This window comes from Prosopis cineraria, unplaced genomic scaffold, assembly GCF_029017545.1.
Source record: "Prosopis cineraria cultivar Desert tree isolate PC_DT_omini unplaced genomic scaffold, ASM2901754v1 PC153, whole genome shotgun sequence".
NCBI lineage: Eukaryota > Viridiplantae > Streptophyta > Magnoliopsida > Fabales > Fabaceae > Prosopis > Prosopis cineraria.
This window is the reverse complement of record NW_026555480.1, coordinates 36,598-53,879: the sequence shown is the minus strand read 5'-3', so window position 1 is coordinate 53,879 and position 17,282 is coordinate 36,598. Positions and strand designations below refer to the sequence as shown.

General features: G+C 31.8%; 2 pseudogenes; both read left to right on the top strand.

Moving 5' to 3' along the window:
* Nucleotides 1-5,072: 5,072 nt before the first annotated feature.
* On the top strand, nucleotides 5,073-8,251 carry LOC129295609 (heparanase-like protein 1; annotated as a pseudogene).
* An 887-nt stretch (nucleotides 8,252-9,138) lies between these two features.
* On the top strand, nucleotides 9,139-12,375 carry LOC129295613 (heparanase-like protein 1; annotated as a pseudogene).
* Nucleotides 12,376-17,282: the final 4,907 nt, after the last annotated feature.

Here is a 17,282-nt window from a genome sequence, read left to right as displayed (position 1 = left end):
ATTTATTAATTTACTGACATCACTTGTAAATTATAATTACAAGTGAAGTAATCAAATTAATAAGTAAATTAACAAGTAATTTACAACTGATATTAGTAAATTAACAAATAAAGTTATAAATAATAATATGATATAAATTAATCAATTATAAATTTTGAATTTAATAATCAAACATGTTGTTATATAAGAAGAAAAAAACAATAATGAAATGAAAAAAAAATTATTGCATTAATTTTTTGACCTTTTATTATCATGAAATTATTTTTTCCCACGATACTTAGTTATATCCTTTCATATTTTTATATGAAAAAATTGATAAAAATAAAAAATGTTATATTCTTTGATTTATAATTTTAATTTAATAGTAATTAATAATTATCTAAATATATCAAAATCATCCTGTATATAATCTTAATCAGATATGAAATTTGAGAAAGGATAAAAGTGTGAATTTAATCATTAATTATTTTTAAAAATTATTAAATAGTTTATACTATGAGGTAGTAAAAAAAAAATCAACCATGAAAAATAAGCACCCAATGCCAGCCATTAACTTTGAGGAGACAAACGTTTATTCTGGGCCCCACTTAAATTTCATTCCACCATCTTTATCTGCAAATCTGTCTTCATTCAGATTCTCCTGTATGTCCTTTCGCTTCACCCTTGCTTGCCTATCTATGCGGCAAGAAGAAACAGACCTCGGCAACAATGTCCAACGTCCCTTAAACCACTGTTGATTCTAGCTGGTCTTTCCACTGAGATGTACAACTATCCATAGACGAGATAAAGAAGGCCATCGTGAACTTCTGGCCGGACCTCTTCATCAGCCATGGCAGCTCTAGCGTCATCTGTGAGGCATGTATCTCGACCGGCCTCTTTCACTCTAGCGTCATGAATTTAACGCGTGGCATTCACTCTCTCACTCTCTCACTCTCTCACTCTCTCTCTCCACCATCGTATCTTCTTCTTCTTCCTCCTCCTTCTTCACCAATAAAACAACCCACTCTCTCACTTTCTCTCCTCACTTCTTCTCTTTCACTCTCCCACTCTCTCTCCTCACCATTGTGAATCCACTTCCACCAGGCAATGCTTATACCAGTCAAGCATCTCTCTCCTCCCTCTACCTTACCTTTGGTATGTCTTCTCTCTCACTCTCTCCTCACTATCCGTGAATGTTGGGAGTTTTAACACGTGGTGCTGGACAGTGTCACCATCGTAAACTGAAGCGATGGTGAGAAACTAAATAGCTAGCAAGTGACCATCTCCACGAGCTTAACTTCGTAAGCTCCCATGCAGATGACGAAGGTTCATCGGAACGCCTCCATCAACTCTCAGTTCACTCATGCATGGAATTTGGCGGGAAGAGTTCTTGAGCTCTGTTTTAAGAGCCAAAAAATAGGAGACGATGACGATGAAGCAGAGATGGGGGGGGAGAGAGAGGACGAGGACGATGAAGCAAATGAAGATGATGAAAGCCGTGGAGGATGAGAACGATGAAGCAGATGAGGAAGATGATGAAGAAGCAAAGAGAGAGTGGAGCTTGACCACAGAAGACAGGGACTTGTAGATCCGCGACGACGACGAGCACAGTGCTATCAGCAATAGCGGTGAGAAGAAGGATATGAGTGAAGGTTGAAGGCAGAGAAAGAAGAAGAGGACAATCGGGAGGTGCAGATATGCAAGAGAGAGGAGAGAGAATCTAAACACAGCAACCTGTAATGAATGTGGCGCAAAGGAATCGGCTTCTGCGCTCATCCTAAGATGAGCACCATAGCGCTCAGCACCAAAACACTGCCGTTTGGCAGTGTGTACCCCCCCGCCTTTTTTTAACCACAAATTTATAATAATAATAATAATAATAATAATTAAATATTATAAATTATTATTTTAATATTTAATAAAAAAAATAAATATTAAGATGTTAAAATTAAAATTCATTAAAATTTAACTTAAACAGTTCATTATAAATGTTGGTTTGAACAGTTTAGAATTGTATTGAAAAAAATTAAAATTATAAATAAAAATATTTTTTATTTTATTGATTTTGTACAGTTGTTTATCTATAAGAAATAATATCATTCAAGACATAATCAGGTATTAAATATAAGTACTTCTCTTAATAAGAATTCAAACATTAATTTATTATAGTGTAGAAACTAGCTCATTTGCTAGACTTAACTGCTATTTAAATTATTCATATCACTTTTTATTTTTTAGTATAATTCTTAATATTCAAACCAAAATTTTTATTTAAACTATTCAGGTTTAATTTTAACATTTTAATATTTATTAATTTATTAAATATTAAAATATTAATTTTATAATAATATTTATTATTATAATAAATTAATAATAAATTTGTGGTTTTAAAAAAAGAAAAAAATACTTCCAAACAGCAGTATTTTGGTGCTGAGCATTGAGTCCGTGGGACAAACAGTTAAAAAAAAACATGAATTCATATTTGTTATTTAAAAAAAGCAAAAGAAAAAAAACCTAACACTGCCAAACAGCAGTGTTTTGGTGTTGAGCGCCGAAACCAAGTCCAACAAATGCTTGCTCGTATTTGATGGAGGATGCTGATCATTTATTTTAGACCATTTCATAATATAGAGTATTTAATGATCTTAAAAAAATAATTAATAATTAAATTTATAGCTTTATAAAAAAAGTCCTATCATCCGACTAACCATGTATACATATTTGAGTAAATTAGTCTAGCACCTCTCCGATATCCAAACTTTCACAATTTTCTATAACGGATAAATATAATTTTTGATCTTTGTATGTTACTTATATTTTACTTTTAATTTTTATACTTTATTTTTAATATTTTAAATTCTTATACTTTTTATTTTTATTATTTTGAATCTTTTTAAGGTTTTTATACTTTGCTCATAAAAAAATCAAAAATAATAAAAATAAAAATATAAGATTTAAAATATCGAAAAAAATTTATAGGAATCAAAAGTAAAATACAACTAAACTGCAGTTATCAAAAGTTATATTTATCTTTTTATAATTATGCAAATAAAACTTGCTTTCTTTACTTTCTTGTTGACAACTAAATTCGTTTTTTCCCCATCTTCACAATTTCTTTTTATATTGGTTTCAAGGTGCTTCATAGTGACAGCTTACCAACACATAACAAAACAGATTATGAACTTTTTGAAGTGACATACTTAATAATGCTATGATAATTTTTTTTCTCTTTTTAAAGGTAAACAAAGATATTAGTTCGAATTTCTAAAATCGTTATTGTAATTATCTGTTATCTTTAATTCAACCGCCACAATTCTGACCATTTAACCTTTTTTTTTAAATACAATATCTCTCAATTTTTATGAGATATATCTTGTACATTCCAATATGCAAATATTGCATTATCAGCCAGAGAAGATTATGCATATGATAATTTATATGTATGAAATTTTAATAATATATCAAATTAAATAATTTTTTACAAAAAAAATCATATTTTTATTTGAAAAATGTAAATAGAATTATTTTAGATAAGAATAAACAAAATATAGCTAAACAAAAAGGAAAAATACATATAAATAATTGGGGTGAATTGGATAATCAGGATTTTGAATGGTGAATTAATATTTTGACTTGTAGGGATATTGAATGACTAGAATTGAGTGGAAGGATTCAAGAAATTTTGAACAACTAACATAAATTTCAAAATAAAAACCAATATAAAAATCAGAAAAGGTACATAAAAAGTAAATGAATTAAAGATAATTGATTAAACTGTATAGAGGTGGACAAACTAATGATCTAGAGACATAGAAAATACTAGTTGAAATAATTAATTTTAAATTGCATGGAAATGATAAATTAACATTATATGTTAATATTTAAGTTTTTGAGATATATCATATAAAGTTATCATTATACAAAAAATCATAATTGAAATATAATTTCTTTGGTTTTTTACACATCTACTTATATTTTTCCTCCACGTTATTTTGTTATATGCATTGATATTTGTTTTCCATATTGGAAAAACCTAAAAGAGGAAAATTATTTATATTCTTAAATTTATTTATTTTTTATAATCTTTGATTACCTATTGTGTTTGTCAACGGTGCTAAAAATTTTGACCATTTAACTTTCTTTTAGACAATCTTTGAATTTTTTATGATATGTATCTCTTAAGTTTCGATTATATTACACATACAAATATTGCATTCTCAATTATTTTATTTTGTATTTTAACTAAAATCTCATTGCTGTCATTCTTAAATATAATCCCTCCATCAAAGAATGTAAGCATTTTTTGAGGAGTTGAATATTAAAAAATAAAAGTCATTTTGGTCTTTCAAGGTGGCAATCATTGCATTTTTTTCTAAAAGTACTCGTATTGATAATGACTTTATATTTATTACGAAATTTTAATGAGGATAAATATAAAAGGATAGGGTTAATTTGAAAGTAGGAAACAACTGTATTAAGAGGTGAATTCAGTTAAAAATGCTTTTACATTTTTAACGGAAGGCGTAATATTATAATTATTTATGTTAGAATAAATAGAAAGACAAATAATTAATGAAAAATGAAGAAAATATTAATAAAAACCATATTATTAACATACTTTAAAATTTGAAAATAAAATAGAAAATAAAAAAACACACCACCATACCCCCCAGAATAATAATAAAGATAATTATAGAGATTTATAGATAGAAAAAAAAAGTAATGAAAAAGGGGTAAGAGAAAATATATGGTTAAATAATTAGTTTTAAATTTTTTATAAAAGGTAACTAAACAGCATATTCTAATAATTACTTTTGAGATTTAAAAGATATCCTTATCTAAAATAAGTTTCAAATCGAAATATAATTGCCTAGTCTTTTTTAAAAGAAAGTTATCTTATATTCTTTGATTTATTTTTAATTGTAATTGAAGATTACTAAAATCTATCAGAATCCCCTGAAGTTAATCTTAATCTTGAATCACATTTGAAAGTTTTGAGAAAAATTCTCTCACCTAACTTCAACTCTTATAAATATAAGAAACCAATCCAATCCCTTCTACACATCTAAAACCTCTTAGCTTCTTTCGTCATCATGGAAACCAAAAAAATTATTGCTTTCTTCTGTGTTATCGTTACGCTGTTTTCACTCTCTTCCTTATCTTATTCTGATAATGTAGACCTTAACGTGAAGGTCGTGACTTCAATAGCAACAACGGATGAAAATTTCATCTGTGCAACTTTGGATTGGTGGCCTTCTGATAAGTGTGATTATGATCAGTGTCCTTGGAAAGGAGTAGGCATGTTCAATCTGGTAATTAATTTATGTTTACCAAAGTTTTATATTGATGTCGTTTTTATATTTTTATTATATCTCTTTAGGTTCTTTTTAATGAACGTGTGTTTAGATGATTTGCAAATTTGAATGGTTCTCAGAAACAATTCTGGTTATACTGAACCAAATTTCACTTGTTCATGTCTACTGATTTTCATCTTCTAATAATAAATATTATTCATGTTAGAAGATAAAAACATAAGTGTCTTATGTTTTGTTCCTTGGCTTTGCAGGACTTGAATAACAAGGTTCTATCAAATTCCATTAAGGGTAAGTCTTCAATTATTTTTGTTTTGATTACCACAGTCTAACTCTAGAACAGAGAAACGACAGATTTCTCTGACTTAGATATTTATAGCATAATTTACATTGTTTGCGCCAGAGTATTTTCAATTAAACCATGAAAATACATAATTTTCACATAATATAACAAATATAAAATTTAATTAATAAATTGTATATTTGTTTATGAAACTTTATGTGGTTGTTAATAATTATTGTTATAATTTCTTTTATATGCCTTCTTAATGTGGATTTATTACGTATGTGTAATTCTCGTCATCCACATACATTATAAAAAGGAAAATACTTTCATAATCTTAATGATTCCACATATATATAAAAGAAAATAATTATTTTCTACTACAAACTATTCAAATTTGATTCGGATCTCTCCATTATTCTCCCCCCTTCTCATTTTAGGGTGAGAAACCCATGGTATATGTTGCTTTATTTAAATGGAACGTCTCATGTGAATGTATGAAATTTATTTAAATGATGTTTCTCACTGACTAGCCGTCTATTTCTATTTTTTTCTACAAAAAGAGAAAAATATAAACTTGATTTTGTAATCATATTGGAATTGGAATTAGATTAATTTGTGTTAATTATTTTTTTCAGCATTTAATCCACTGAGAATAAGACTAGGAGGATCAGTAGAAGATCAAATTGTGTACCAATTTGGTGGCATGAAAACGTGTCCTCAAATGACAAAGGACAAGGATGGCTTGTTTGGTTTCAGCAAAGGTTGTCTCAACAGAACACGTTGGGACCAAATCAATAACTTTGTCAACAATACTGGGTATGCCTCTTTATTTCTATTTTATCACTTATTATCACATTTTTTATATATACCCATCATTCAATTATTTGAGATTAGCCATATATATAATTAATTTAATTATAACTTATTATGTGCAGAGTGAAACTCACATTTGGATTGAATGCTCTGATGGGGAAGAAGAAGGCCCAACAGGACCAAGAGGACATTCTCTGGGAAGGAGAATGGGACGCAAGCAATGCAGCTAGTCTCATGGCCTATACTGTTTTTAAAGGATATAAGATTGATTCTTATGAATTAGGTAACACTATCACCTTCATTATTGGGTTTTTATTTTTAATTTTTTTAAATTTGTGGATTGTTATTTGTTTTTAATGCATTGATGATATTAATGGAGTTTAATTAATCCTCATCAGGAAATGAGCTGTGTGGTAGTGGAGTTTCTGTGAGGATAGAAAGTATTCCATATGCAAAAGATATGACTAAACTCAGAAAATTAGTGAATGCTATGTACCCTAACCCCCAAACAAGACCACAAGTCTAGGACCAGCTGGTTTTTATGACAAGGAATGGTTCAATACCTTCTTGCAACATACTGGACCTGGCGTTCTTGATGGAGTCACCCACCATATTTATAACCTTGGTGCTGGTAAGTATGTAAATTATTTTTTTATTGATCTTTGAATTAATGCAATTTTCTACATTCATTTTGTGAACGTAAAAACAAAAGGGTTTGAATCATGGTCTAATTTTGTGTTAGGTTCATGAGAAAATGTCCAACAAACCTCTTTAACTCATAAATGCAGGTGTGGATAAGACTTTGATTAACAAAATCCAGGACCCATATTTCTTGAGCCAAGTTGCTCAAACATTCAAAGATATATCAATCGCAGTGAAGGAGTACACACCATGGGCACAACCATGGGTTGGAGAATCTGGCGGAGCCTATAACAGTGGAGGCAAAGATGTGTCACATACGTTTGCTGATGGCTTCTGGTCAATCCCTAATTATTATATATTCTCTTGTACAATCTCAGATCCTTGTTTTCTTGTCTAAAAGTTTCATTTTCTAACTTATCTTAATGATCAATATATAGGTACTTGGATCAACTAGGCATGACCTCAACATTCAACCACGCGGTTTATTGCAGACAGGCTCTAGTTGGAGGAAATTATGGCCTGCTTAACACCACAACTTTCATCCCTAACCCAGATTATTATGGGTATTTATATATATGACTTATAATTAAAGTTTGTTTATACAAATTTTTGTTATTCTTAAAAATAAGTCATTGTGTGTGATTAATTAATTTCTTTCTTGATTATTACACCAGAGCTTTGTTATGGCACAAGCTTATGGGATCCAAAGTTCTCTCAGTCAACCATGAAGGATCTCCATACCTGCGTACATATGCTCATTGTTCCAAAAACAACGTAAGCTTTTCATTCATTATTAATTTCCAGAAACAAGAAATTAAGATCCCATCAATAAAAATTCATATTTTTCTTGAAATTTACAGGGTGGTGGTGTGACTTTGTTGCTGATAAACATGTCAAATTCTACTTCGTTCTACGTGACTGTTAAGCCAGACATGAATCTGTACCCAGACCAAAGTGAAAAGTTAAAGAAGAGAGAGGAGTACCATTTGACACCGGAAAATGGAAATATTCAAAGCGACGTCGTGTTGCTGAATGGAAAAGCTTTGAAGTTGACAAGGTCACAGGATATTCCTGCCATGAAACCAGTGCTTGTGGATCCTTCTTCTCCAATCGCTGTGGCGGCTGATTCCATTGTCTTTGCTCGTCTCAATAACTTGAACGTACCTGCATGCGTTTAGTTCTATTAGTTATTCTTTCGAACTGTTTTTCGCTCCTTCTTTTTTGGGTCTTGAGGATTTTTCCTAGAATGTCTTTCGGAGTTTTTAGTTTTTAGTATTTTTTTTTTTGCCTGATTTTTTGTAGGTTTTCAATCGGCGATGGTTGTATCTTTATTATGGGACTGAATATCTTAGAATCGATCGGCAGTCTAGGTGTTGGTTCTTTTTCCTCCTTGTGTTATGAAGTTATTCATTTGCTCAAACAATGCATTAGTTAAGTATTAATTAATCATAATTGATAGAAAATCATTAATCCATATATACTACGATATATATATATATATATATATAACCAAATCATTCTGTGAAAAGCAACAAACTCTAATTATTGAAGATAAAGCATACCCTATACACACACACACACACACAACTTAACATATCCAATTATAAATGTACTTAACTTAATTAATTAGATTTAAAATTTCAAATAATGAGAGACATAACATCGCAACTTAATATTACAAAGAATTTTAAAAAATTAAGTAGCCCCTCTATATATATTATAGTACACTCAGACCTGACGTTTATAATTAAGGGCGAGATAATTTTGGTAATCAATATCTATAGTTACAGGCCGATTTCTTTTTTTGTTTTAATGAAACTGAAAGGTTAATTTCAACATTAAAGAGAGATATTCTTTTCAAACGCTTTTTGTTAAGACAACTCATATAGAAACGATACTGTTTCATTCTTTGATTTATTATAGTAGTCAATAACGATTAGTTATATTATTTTGTAAACGAAAGGAAATATACTTAGAACATAACCTCTCAACCTGGTCATTCATCTTAGGAAAGAGAAGAATTTACCATTCAATCAACTTTATAAATGTACGAAACATTGCCTAATTTTCTCGTGCTTTCTTTTCTCCCATCTCTTAATTTCCATCATGGAAGCAAACTTAGCTTTCTTGTGTATTCTTGTTTCATTGTTTACTTGGTGTCATTCAGAAGATGTGAATCTTAATGTGAAAGTAATAACATCGATAGCCAATACAGATGAAAATTTTATATGTGCAACTTTGGATTGGTGGCCTTCTGATAAGTGTGATTATGGTCAATGTCCTTGGGGACAAGCAGGCATTCTTAATTTGGTATATTCTCTTTAACTTTTAAATTGTTGCTCTTGTTGTTAAACATCAAATTAAGCATCTTAACCTCTTGTTCTTTCCATGATGGCAGGATTTGAATAACAAGATCTTGATTAATGCTATGAAGGGTAAGAAATTTTCTTTTCCAAGAAAATCACGTACGTCCAAGAAAGTTTCTCAAGAAAATGTCTTCAGGATTTTTTTAAAATTTTTACCTTTTTTCATTTGGATACGTCATTTAACAAATGCATGTGTCCCAAAAACCTCTCATTTTTCATTTGAATTGGAAAAGAAATTAATGAAAAGGATACAACGTTTGGCCTTAATCATGTGATGGAATGTTAAATGTTTTATATTAAATATGCTTAAAAATAATATACTTTACCAAAAGTAGCTTAAGCTATTTGGTTAAACACATCTCATGCATTATATATTCATGAACTATCTTCTAATTTTTTGATGTGGCACTTCTTTTATCTTTAATAGAAATTAGGTACCTCATAAGAAACTAAAGAGACCTAGCCAGTTTAATCCACTAAGCAAATGGGATTCACCTAAGTGGGTCTCATTGACTCTGTCTCTCTTCAAGAGATACCTACATACATCTCAAGGCAAATTGGCCGAATTGGAAAAAAAAAATTTAAAAGTTTTTTAAATCCCTTTAAAAGGTTTTAAAAAAATTGAAAGGATTATGAACTAGTCTACTCTTTCTACATTTTTATTTCAATTTATGGAATTTCAATAACAAATGAAATAAAAATAATATTATCAGCTACCTAATTACGTATTCTCCCCCCTCCCTTTTTATTTTCTTGTTCGCACAATAAAAAGTTTCTCCCTTCCCTTCTCTCCTTGCAATAACACCAAGCACGCTACCCATGTTACAGTCAAAGATCTAATTGTTTCAAAAATTTGTAATTGCAGCATTTAACTCTCTGAGAATCAGATTAGGAGGATCATTAGAAGATCAAGTGGTGTACAGATTTAGACACCCAAAAAGTTGCCCAGGATTCACAAAGAATCAAGATGGCTTGTTTGGTTTTAGCTCTGGATGCCTTAACAATACCAGATGGGACCAAATCAATGACCTGTTCAATAAAACTGGGTATGTACTTTTAATTCCATGAATTCTCTTCACAAAAGTTTCACATGATCTTTAATTGTCTCAACAACTGTATATATGATGTCTTAAATATATGCTTGTTATATAATGCTAATGTTGTTGTAGAGTCAAACTCACATTTGGGTTGAATGCTCTCCACGGAAAGAGCAGATCTAAGGAGGATAAGGTTCTTTGGGTAGGTGATTGGAACCCACATAATGCTGCTACCCTCATGGCTTACACTGCTTCAAAAGGATACAAAATTGATTCATATGAATTAGGTATGGTAAAGTTTTCTTCATTGTAGTGCAAAGAATGTTGATGCTTTGAGATTTATGATTGAAGTTTAATGTGTGGCAGGAAATGAGTTATGCGGTGATGGCATTGGTGCAAGAATAGAAAGCGTGCAATATGCAAAAGATATCACTGAACTTAGAAAATTAGTGAATATGTTTCATCCAGATCCCACAACAAGACCCCAAGTGCTTGCCCCTGGAGGTTTCTTCAAGAAGGAATGGTTTGATAGCTTCTTACAGAATACTGCATCTGGTGTTGTTGATGGAGTCACCCACCATATTTACAACCTTGGTGCTGGTGAGTACTAATGGATTTTCTAGTTTTTATCAAGTTTTTCACAAAAGAACTTTTTTTGGAAAAAAAGAGTTGATTATCTAGTACTAAACTTTAATTTTAAAATTATAAATATATGGGCCTTTTGACACAGCAAATGTACATAGATTTGAATTAATCAAACTTATGTCTATTTTCTTGTCTTCTCTTATGGTCATTTCCACGAACAACAAGATGGCAAGTGAACACCTGATCTGGGTTTGGTTTTCTGAGAAAATGTATTAATACTCCATCTATCTAATAAATGTAGGTGTCGATAAGAATTTGATCAACAAGGTGCAAGACCCATTTTTCTTGAGCCAAGGTACTCAAACATTTAAGGATGTATCGACAAGTGTAAAAGATTATGCACCATGGGCTCAACCATGGGTTGGAGAATCTGGGGGAGCCTATAATAGTGGAGGCAAAAATGTGTCACATACCTTTGCTAATGGCTTCTGGTCAAATTCTAACTAATCCCTTGTTTAATTTAAGCTCCTATCATGTTCTCCTTTTGTGTTTTTTTTTTTTGAAAAATGTTTCTTTATGAACTTCTTGTATTTTGTTTTTTAAAAAACACTAGGTATTTGGATCAATTGGGCATGACATCAACCTTCAACCACAAGGTTTATTGTAGGCAGACACTAATTGGAGGAAACTATGGTTTGCTCAACACGACATCATTCATCCCTAACCCTGATTATTATGGGTAACACTTTTGATTTTAATTAGCCATATACATATAACTTACGTGCAAGTCATAACATGTAATTAATGTCTTATTTCTTGAATAGAGCTCTACTATGGCATTGACTTATGGGGACCAAAGTACTCTCTGTAAACCATGAAGGCTCACCATATCTACGTGCATATGCTCATTGTTCAAAGAATAGGGTAAGCTTCATTCATTCAATCAATCAATGGTAATTAAATTTCTATGGTGTTGTTTTTTTTTCCATTCTCAAATCTCATTGGTAAAAAATTATGCTTTTTTTGAATATTTGTAGGCTGGTGTGAGTGTTCTACTGATAAACATGTCGAATTCTACTTCCTTCAATGTGACTGTTAATATTGACATGAATCTGTATCCAAACCAACAAGTTTTTAACTCAGATAAGAGGGAGGAGTACCATTTGACTTCTAAAGATGGAAACATTCAAAATGATGTTGTTTTGCTAAATGGACAAGTTTTGAGCTTGACTGAATCTATGGACATTCCTTCCATGGAGCCTGTGCTTGTGGATCCTTCTTCTCCAATCAATGTGGCTGCTCATTCCATTGTCTTTGCTCGTTTCAACAACCTTAATGCACCTGTTTGTGCATAGTCCTTTTCTTTTTGTTGTTGTTCATGCAGTTTCATACATGTTTTGTGCTTTTAAGATTTTTGTTTTGTTTCTAAATCACTTCCAAATATTGTATCTTAATTGAATTGAATTTATTAGGTTGAAATCGATTGTTGATTTAGTCATTCTTATGACATTTAATTTGATTCTATTTGCAATTGTGTTGTCAATACATTTGTTTGATAATCAAACAGTATACCCATATCATGTTTTGGTAGACATATCTATCTATATATTGAAGTGTATTTCTACAACCTTATAAGATGCAATGTTTTTTTTTCGGAGAAAAAAGGGAAAAGGAGCGTTCTAGAAATTTTAATTTATATTTATAAGATATCTTTTTTATTTGGTCATGCACAGACACATTGTTTAATTGTTAAAATTGATAGGGAAAAAGTTAATGGTGCGAATACATATGCTCAAGGTATAGGATGTAATAGAATATTCACAAATTAAGTGTGCCTTTAGTCTTCAATTTGGCAAAAAAAATCTTCTTTTATAATAAACACAGAAAAAGACAAAGTCATAGTATAATATAAAATGAGAATGTTTGGAAACTACTTACCTAACCACAAGGGGCTCTGTCCCACTGTTTATGCTTCTCCATTAAGTTGACACCCCCAACCTCTTCTTCATCTTCTTCATTATTCTTGAGGGGAGGGGCTATATGTAGAAGAATGATAGCCTTGAAGAAATCAGATTTGAGGATAATCTCTTCTCCACTTACATTGATATTGACAAACTTGGTAGGGCTAACAGATCTAGATGGTAGTGGTGATGGGTTAGATCAAATCATATGAAAATGGGATTAGGAAAACATGTAGAAGAAAAACTCTGAAGAAGAAGCAATTTAAGAAAGAGGGGGAAAACGGTGGGGAGAGATGGAGGGAAAGTTGAGAGAAATGATAAGGACTAATCTTAGTGTTGACCGACCCAGACATTGAAATTAAAAACATATATATCTCTCTTAATCTTAGAGTCATGCTTTTGTATCATTTCCCCCACTCTGCCTTTAGCCATGCTTTTGCAATTCTCTGTTGGTTCCATACCCACTAGTAAATCACAACAAAGAGAGTAGCCCAATTGTTATGCTCTTGATCTCCACATCTAGAAATATTTCAAGAAATCCAGCCATGTAAGTCAAGGTTAAAGAATAACCTTCTATCAATAGATAGCACTAAAGAATGCCAAAGTTCATAGGTTAAAGAATAGTCATGAAGCACATGGATTGTGTCCTTCATGTTTGCTATGCACCCCAGACACAAATCATCTTCGCTAAGGCCTCTCTTCCTTATGCTTGCATTGGTGAGATGGCTCTCACAGGCCACAAGTCAAAAGAACAACCGACATCATTAGGGGTGTAGACCTTCTAAATCTTATCCCATAAAGGGTTCATCAAATCAATAGTATTTATCAATTGTTCATATGCAGATAACACCATAAATTCCCATTCTTAACCCATTTCCATCTCACATCATGCTTATTATTGAGCAATTCCATTACATTCTAAACATTTGACCAAGTGGCTTTAATACCATACCAAGCATTTGAGCCACTCTTTTACATGTCAATACGTGGAATTAAATCATCCCTACATTTAAACTTATGTCGAATGACTTTCATCCAAAAGTTGTCCTTCCTCTTAATAAGATTCCAACCAAGCTTCATAAGAAAAGACTAGTTTTGTTTGGCAACAAGCTTCAACCCAAGTATTCCTTTAGCTTTTAGCTTCCATATAACTTCTCGAAAAACTAATGGGATTTTTCTTTATTCCTCCATACCATCCCAAAGGAATCTCTTATTGCATTTATCCAACCTCTCGCAAGTGCCAACATGAGGTGAATAAGTTTGCATCACATAACTTGAAATTGTCAAAGATACAAAAGCAATTAGGGTTGTGCAACCCTTCAAAGAGAGAGAAAATTTGTTTTCCAAAACAAAATTATTGTCTTAACTTCATCCACAATACTTTGGAATGCATCTTTAGTTACCCATTTATGATGGAGGGGGACAACAATATTTTTTTCAAGATCTGTCGTTTAGGTGAAGTCTAAGGTAGCACTGAGCTCACCACATCTATGGTGATTCACATTACTAGAAACATACACTTGGGTTTTTGTAGAATTCACCTTCAACCTTGAGTTAAAGCATAATTTGTTAATGCAATTCATAATAATATTAGCTTAATCCACAGAAGCCTCAACGAAAAGCAAGATGTCATTAGCAAAAAACAAATGAAAGATCCAGGGCCTATTTTTTTGTAAGTTTTATTAGTTTTCAATCCCTAATTGACATGCTCATTTAAATCAAGTGGGCAAGTATCTCCATATATATAACAAATCAATAGGGTGAGATTGGATCACCTTATCTCACAATACAAGTAATATTAAAGAAATTACTTTTTTCCCATTTCAAAGTGATTGCATTTTCACAAAAGAGACACAACAAGAAATGATTTCAATAATGTTGGGAGGTAAATCAAGCTCACAAAAGACATTGTTTTAATAATCTCTAGTTGATCTGGTCATAAGCTTTTTCCAAGTCAATTTTGATAGCCATGAATCCTTTCTTCCCTCTGATATTCCACATGAAATGAATAACCTCTTGAGCCACAATGATATTATTCATTTCATGTCTACTCAGAACAAAACTACATTGATTAGGAGAGATAATGTCTTGTAAGAATTCCTTAATTCCATTAGAGATTATTTTGGTGATAACCATATGGATGATATTAGAAAGGCTAAAAGGTCTTTGATCCTTCAAGGTTTTTGGTAGATCTTTCTTGAGAATCAACACAATCAAAGTTCCATTCACCTCATTTATAGCTTGGGGATTTTTAAATAGAAATTTAATAAATTTAATCACTTGCTTACCTACTGTCTTCGGCTACTTTTAATAGAACAAAGCATTAAAACCATCAAGATTGGGCGATTTGAGAGATCCTATCATAAAAATAGCATTCTTAATCTCCTCTCCATTAACTCTTTTCCACATTGATATTAGAGGGGCTTACTGATACAAGGGAAATGCACATTATAGTGAAGAGTATTGTGAACTGACAAATCTTCTAAGAAGAGTAAAGAGAAGTAAAATATGGCAACTCCTTTAATTTCATCTTTATAACACACCAAAATTTTAAGTTAAGGGTTAACTAAAATAATTGAGTAGTTTAATTGATTGATTATGGTAATGGGAGTTAATTAGAGAGTTTGGATGGCCATTTAGGTCTATTAAATCCTAAATGGGGTTAAATGTAGACCTAAGTATTATTGGATGACTTTGAGCACAAAATATTCTACTTAACATCTGCCATGGCAAATAGTGTCCGTCATCATAACAAACACATTGAATTTTAAAAGCCCCAAGATGCGTTTTAAGTATTGGATAGAAGAGAGATTTTGAGAGAAAGATCAAGAAAGGAAGAAGGGCTTTGCTAGGGTTTCATGTTGAATGCCATTCGAAGTGGTTTGAAGCTTCTAAGTCACCAAATAAGCTTCCTTTTTCCTTCTCTTGTCCCTTTATACGTGTCTTTTCTAGTTCTTTAGTTGGCAGAATCAAAGCAAAAAGCTAGGGGTAGTATTTAAACACTATAATAACTTTAATGAAGTCTAGTAAAAGTTATTTAAGTTTTTTATCACTAGTTTATGTTTATGGCAGTGGTTATGGGTTTTAATGAAGGGTTTAGAGTTAACCTTAATATTAACTTACCTAGATTAAGTTCTTAAAAGTAGTTAGTAGTGTTTTTTTAACTTATTAGAGGTTAAACAAGTTAATAGAGGTGAGCTATGGGGTTGGTCTTGCTTAATCACTCTTAATGAACAATTAAGGACTTAACTATAATTAAAGTTAATTAATAATGATTAGTCATTGATGCTGATTGTTGATCATTGATTGTTTTTGGAGTTTGCATTAGTGGAAGTTTCCTTTTGAAATCTAAATTATATTCTCTGGGGTGCTAAACCCAAGAATTAAGATAACTAAGGCCTTGTTTGGTAAAAAGAATGAGATGGTGGGACTGGGATTGGGATTGAATAATCCCACTTTTTTATATTTGGTATGAAGTAATCCATAATCCAATGCCAATACCAATCTCACCTTTCATGAGATTACCCAATATTACCTTGCCTAAGGTATTGCAAAATCAATCCTGGGATTGATTTTTGCAAGACAAAAATGCCCTCTAACCTCACTAGCTATTTCTCGGCCATTCCCCTCTCTTTTAATCTGCTACGCCATTCCCTCCACTGTGCCTCCATCATTCCTACTGTGCCTCCAAATCTAGATCACATCTCTGACCCTTTCGATCCAAATCTAGATCGCATCTCCGACCCTGCTCATGCATATATGTAGATTTCATCTTCGTCCCTTCAAATCCAAATCCAAATTGAGTCTCTAACCTTGCTCATACACATATCTAGATTGTGTGGTAGAACGAGAGGAAGAGACAGAGCCACCCTCTAGGGAGTCAGAGATGAAGGGAGTTCGAGTATGATGTTGCAGAGGCTCAGATTTGTTCATCGCATATGGTGTTAGCATCTCTATGGAGATAGAGACAGAGGGAGTTTGAGTATGGTGCCGCAAATGCTTGAATTAGTTCATTGAATATGCTATGGAGACAGAGATGGAGGGAGTTCAAGCTGCCCTGCTCATGCTCGAATTCGTGGTTTGTGCATATATCCAAATGACACATGGGTAGAGTAGAAGGAAGAAGAAGAGGATATTTGTGTCTTTTTAGCAATTTTTTTGGCTTAATCCCAGTTTTATTTTTTTTAATCCCATGACATATCAAACATCATTTTAAAATTTAATCTCACTCCCAATCCCACATTTAATCCCAATCTCATTCCCATTCCCATTCCCTTAAAATGCAATACCTTGTACCAACA